The sequence below is a fragment of the Penaeus chinensis genome, chromosome 36, assembly GCF_019202785.1.
Source record: "Penaeus chinensis breed Huanghai No. 1 chromosome 36, ASM1920278v2, whole genome shotgun sequence".
NCBI classification, from domain to species: Eukaryota; Metazoa; Arthropoda; class Malacostraca; order Decapoda; family Penaeidae; genus Penaeus; species Penaeus chinensis.
Genome location: NC_061854.1, coordinates 14,160,637 through 14,166,853, shown reverse-complemented (window position 1 = coordinate 14,166,853; position 6,217 = coordinate 14,160,637). Strand labels below are relative to the sequence as shown.

The 6,217-nt window shown below is 30.0% G+C and overlaps 1 protein-coding gene across 1 annotated transcript in view; it reads right to left on the bottom strand.

The window, feature by feature from the left end:
- The window catches only part of LOC125044744 (E3 ubiquitin-protein ligase MARCHF5-like), an 18,945-nt gene continuing 12,728 nt past the window's right edge, over positions 1-6,217 (bottom strand). The window contains exon 8 of the mRNA XM_047641636.1: positions 1-2,452. The gene's annotated coding sequence lies outside the window, so the exon portion shown is untranslated. The remainder of the gene's footprint in view (positions 2,453-6,217) is intronic.

Here is a 6,217-nt window from a genome sequence, read left to right as displayed (position 1 = left end):
CATGATAGATACAATTTTAATGTATAACCATATTTTATACAAATATATACATTTAATATGAACCTTTACAGGTTATAGTTAAGATGAGACAGAAGCTTACATACACTTTTCACGAAAATTATTCTCTTTCCTTTCTGCATTTTTAATGGATGGTTTTAGCAACTAAATATAGCAAAAAAGGAAACCCAACACTGAATGCAAAATTAACCAAGGAACTAAAAACCAAAATGTAACTGTTTCAGTTTTATCTGCTGCAATAACGGGTAAATAATTTTGATCTTCCAAAATACGTGAGAAAAAAAAAAAAAAAAAATGTCTTTTTCATACTCACTGTAGATAGAGGGGGGGGGGGGATAGCTTAGTTGTATACTTATTATTATTATCATTATTATTATTATTATTATAAACGTTACAGTTGATTCTTTCGATTCTGAAAGGGATTATCGCACGACTTTCTACATTTTCTAATTAACATAAATAGATATCATAAGAAAAATAAATCACAAAAAATTGGTGAAACTTGAGAAAGGATATACAGTACTCCTCTATTTCAAAGGATAAAATTAACAAAACTATAAATATTGATCCTGCAGTGTAAGTTTAGGTCTTCCAAATACACGAGAAGTACACCATCCTGTCAAATTCAAAAAATCATATAAAAAAAAAAACTTTCACAATGGTGTGTTTCATATTAAACAATAGCCTCAAACAAGAATATTGATATAATGAAAAAGAAAAAAAAGAACGAGAAGTTACGCTTGTCTCATTTCTAAATCTGATGAAATATACTATGAACATTATCTTTCAAGCATACAGACACACATACACACCAAATGCACTAAAATATCCATGCTCTAGCATTCCTTTTGGCTACATTATCACCAAACTTTCAAAATAACGACCACCAATCATTATGCATGACAATCCTTCAAAATAATAAAGGATTAGTAAATGTGGAAAAAGGGTCATTAAAACAGATATTCATGATAAATAGCTGTGGATGACAATACTTTAAAGATGAAGAAATCGAAATATCCTGCTATGCTTATCTAAACTTTCCCGAAGAAGTCCATTGTTTACTTCTATCCTCTTCTTCTTTTAAATTAAGCCATTTAACTAGTTTCCAAACTCTCACCTCTAAATAAACAATGATCAGCAGTTTTAGGAAAGACAAATCCCTAAATCTACCTTTAAAACATACATTCCCCTTTCCCTCTGTCATGAACTTTTCTTGCATGAGCTTACTACTCTCACCACCATATCAGTGACCTAAGGAACTGCTTCCCTCTCCATTCCCCGAATGATTAAAAGTATTATCATAAAACTGATCTGGCTACTGTACCAGTAGAATAACCAACTCAATCATTTAAACTCTTCTAGACAGAAATGGGACATGCTACTAGTTCATCTCCATTTTGTTAAAAGTGACTCTCTAGAACTCCTGGATATCAAATGAAAACTGTTATTTACAGGATACCAACATGTCTGAAAAAAACATCACACTGTTTACAAATGATAAACTAAGTCAAGCCAACATCTTCATTATAATGACTGCAAATTTAGTACAACAGATACCTTATCATTTAATGGTAAAATAAAAAGATGTATAATCTCCTATTCTCCCCATAAAAAGAAATCACATATTTTGGTTGAGCATTTCTTGCAGAAGAAAGCTATCTGCATATGCCAGTGTTAGTACATCTCACTATTAAATTTTTAACATCACTATCACAGTTCACTCTGACATTATAGTTATAACATATACCAATGCTGATATCAATACCCTAAAAAAATCAACACCATCTTAATGATGACAAGTACCAGTGGGTCCAAAGGCCGGTCTATTTCAAGGAAAGAGAGAGAGGGGAAAAAAAGTCCTCACTGCAGTCTCTAAAATGTCACCTTCTCCTTCCTGAATGCTACATCATCAATGCACACAACCAGACTGTCTGGAAGGGACAAGAGACAAGTTGAACAAAGATCCGAAAGACATATTTCTAACCAAAGGAAGAAAGGCATGGAGTATAAAGAAAAAATAATGACTTGTAAAAATCACGGTAAAAAGCAAAGAAACACAGGTAAGCCTTTACTCATAAATAAATAAACCCCCCAAAGAAAAGAAAAAAAGAAAAAAAATTCCAAGCTCTCAATTACTCACTGACATTTCACTAACTCCTTCCCCACAACAGAGAGCTTCATGACAAATTTCTACATAATAATTTAACTTTCCTCATATGGCAAGGACAATCCAGGCTTCCTCCTCTTCCTCACATCTGCATGCACACACAGCAAAGTCAGGAATCAGACCCCAGTGAAGTTAACTTTGCCAACGCTTCCACTGTTTGCTTATAGATACCCCAGGTCAGCAATCCATGCAGGCCAGACATACTTACTAAGCATGAATAAGGGTCTGTGAGGTATCAGCCACCTTGCACAAGATGGGAACTGTATCCTGGGTGGAAGATTGAGAGAAAAAGGAGAAAAAAAATTAATATATAATAACTCAAAATGCATAACGAACATAGTGGCAATAATATAAAAAATAAAACTAGCAGTAATAATCATAATGACTATAAAAACAACACATTATCAATAATAAAAGTAAAATAACAACAATCATAATATCCATAACATGAACTATATATATACATGTACTGTATATATATGTACATATATATGTACATATATATATATATATATATATATATATATATATATATATATATATATATATATATATAAATATATAAATATATATATAAATATAAATATTTATATAAATATATATATAAATATATATATAAATATATATATATAAATATATATATATATATAAATATATATATACATATATATATACATATATATATAAATATATATATAAATATATATATAATATATATATTAATATATATATAAATATATATAAATATATACATATATATATATATATATACATATATATATATATTTATATTACATATATTACATATATTACATATGTATGTATGTATGTACAAATATATACTATATATACATATGTATATTATATATCTCATATATATGTCATATATATATATATATATATATATATATATATATATATATATATATATATATATATATTACACATGCATATATATTACATGCATACACACATACACATACATACATATATATATATATATATATATATATATATATATATATATATATATATATATATACATATACACATAAATACACATATAAATATAATGGTCAAAAATAAAAATAAGCAATAACACCATCCCAACAAGACAGAAGGACTAAAATCCTAAAATCAATGCCTGGTGCAGATAACGCCCAATAGTGACATGTTACTGATGGCAACAATGGTGATGGTTATGGTAATGGCAAGGATAGTGATTGTGATTGTAAGTATGATGGTAAGAAAAACAAATTATATTTAAGTGATTTATGGTAATAATGATTACAATAACAGATGTTAACAATATTAATAATTATAACAGTAACAATAATAATGATGGTTATCAATGACATTGTGATCACTGGTGGAGACTGGTGGTGGTGGTGACTGGTAGTGATGGTGATTACTGGTGATTGGTGGTGGTGGTGGTGATGATGATGATGATGATGATGATGATGATGATGATGATGATGATGATGATGATGATAATTATAATGATAATGAAGATGATGATGATAATAATGATAATGATAATGATAATGAAGAAGAAGATGATGATAGTAATGATGGCAGTGATGGTAATGATGAATGACATGATGGATGATGATGATGATAGATGATGATGCTGATGATGATGGTTATGATAGTAATCAAAGTAATCATAAAAATCATAGTAATCATAGAAATAATAGTAATCATGATAATAGTGATGATAATCATAATGATAATCAAAATGATAATCATAAGGCTAATCATGGTGATAATCAAAGTGATAATCATAACATCAACAACTACAACATCGATCATGATAATAGCAACATGAGTAACATCCTGACTCCTCTTTGTGCATGTTAATGACCCAAGAATGGCACTGCAGAAATTAACAATGAGCAATACCATATACTACAGGAGATCCCAAATAAGTGTCACACCATTATTTGTCATTTCACTCTTTCATCAATGACATTTTGTGGATGCATTGTTAATCACGTTTCACTGTCATCACTAGCTTTCTAAAAGATTGTATAAAATCTTTTTGCAAATTCATAAGAAACTGTTCAGAAAAAATAAAGTGTAAAATCAAATATATCTAAAATAGGCATAAGAATTCCAGAATATGTATGTGTACCAAAAACTGAAAGTCAGTGTGTGCTGCTAACAATGTTGCTATACTTTTCAGCCACCCAAACACATTGATGCCACCACACCAATACACTCTCAGGACCTGTCAAGTATTAACGCTGTCAGGAAATGCCAAGGATGGCATGTATGTACATGCCATACCCATTCTCAGATTAATTTATTGATTGTTTTTATACACAGACAGATCCACCAGTAGTTAGTCATGAAGGATGCAATCACTAGTCCTATCAGTCTCACCTGTTTACCCTTTTCCTTGATTTTTGGAAATACTATCTTCCATTTTTACAAACAGCATTGTAATAGCATTATAGCAATCATAATGTCAATAACAGCATCAACATTAAGAGCATTCCCCATAAAAACTTTTTACCATAAACTCAGTAGACTACTAATTTATTCCTTAGTAGCTTAGCACTCCTGGAGCCATCTAACAAAACTACAACCACCATTACAAGTTCCTGGTAGCAGATAATGGCTGACACAAATCCATTCAAAGCTAAGCATCAACACATAATGATGCTGGAATAAGTTGGAAATAATAAAAAGAAATATAAGCAGCAAACATAAAGCTGATATTGGGCACTTGAGGGGACCATTGGGCTTTTGATTTTTCTAAGAATATCTACAAAATCTTCATACGTTTAGACAACGTTCAAGAAGTTCTTGGCAGAGTTTCATAGGGATGAATGTAAAAATAAACATGCCATGAGAAATATACTGACCCCTTCCACCTCCCTAACAGATAATGCATCTATTGGGGAGGTGCACATATATATACATTAACCTATAAGTTGTTCTTCTAGCCAAAAGAAATTGGAAATAAAGTATCACTTAGCATTTTGGGGTATAACAGACTAGCAGGCAACTCTATCAGTATATAAACGATCAAGACTCAAAAGATCTTGAAAGCAAAACTAGAGAGAAGTAGACGACTCTTATCAAACATGGAAAGCATGACAATCCTGGCCCATCCAACTCAACCACTCCTAAATCCTTCACAAGAAACCTCGTTAAAAATGAAGATGAGGTGTAAAAGGTGATCATCATTCTCTCCCATCTACCTCTGCATAGGACTACCCTCATTCCCATCTCTTCTGTGAAGGGGCACCACAGACACCCCTCCAAACTTGTGCATAATAATTGTTTCGCAACACCTGATGTTTACATTTCTATTATTGTATTAACTTTTCTGTAATAATAGTATGTATCACTCTTTTAAGTATCATTTTAAGATTATACATATGAACTATACATTTGAACAAATCACTGGATGTAACAGTTCCAGTCTACAAGAAAGCCTTTTGTGATGTATTTCTATGGAATATTGTATATCATTTTTTTTTTTTTTTTTTTTTTTTTATGTATTTTTATGGACCACAACAATGACAAATAATGTGAATCCCCTATCAATGAAAAACTTTTTAATCTATTCACCATCTCAATATAATGAATATGATCCTTATCACTATTATAATTATTATTTATATTTTTTTATTACTTTTGTCACTATTACCATAACTATAATTATGAATGTTTCTATCATTGTTAACATTATTTTTCATAATCACTGTCATAAGAATAATCATCATTATTATTATCATAATTATACATATTACTATCACTAATGTTTATCTACCATTAACATCATCATCCTAGATATTACAATTATAATCATAATTACTGTCATTACTATAATCATTATCATCACTGATGGTATCTTTATTATGAACACTCACTCTCCCCATCTTACCAATTTCACGTACGTAATCAAATAATTACAACGCATTCTTTCTAACTACTTTCACTACCTTGTTTCCATGAATATATATACACATTAGCAAATAATTTGAAGATGTGCTCAGAAAGCTTTTACAAGTCACGTTA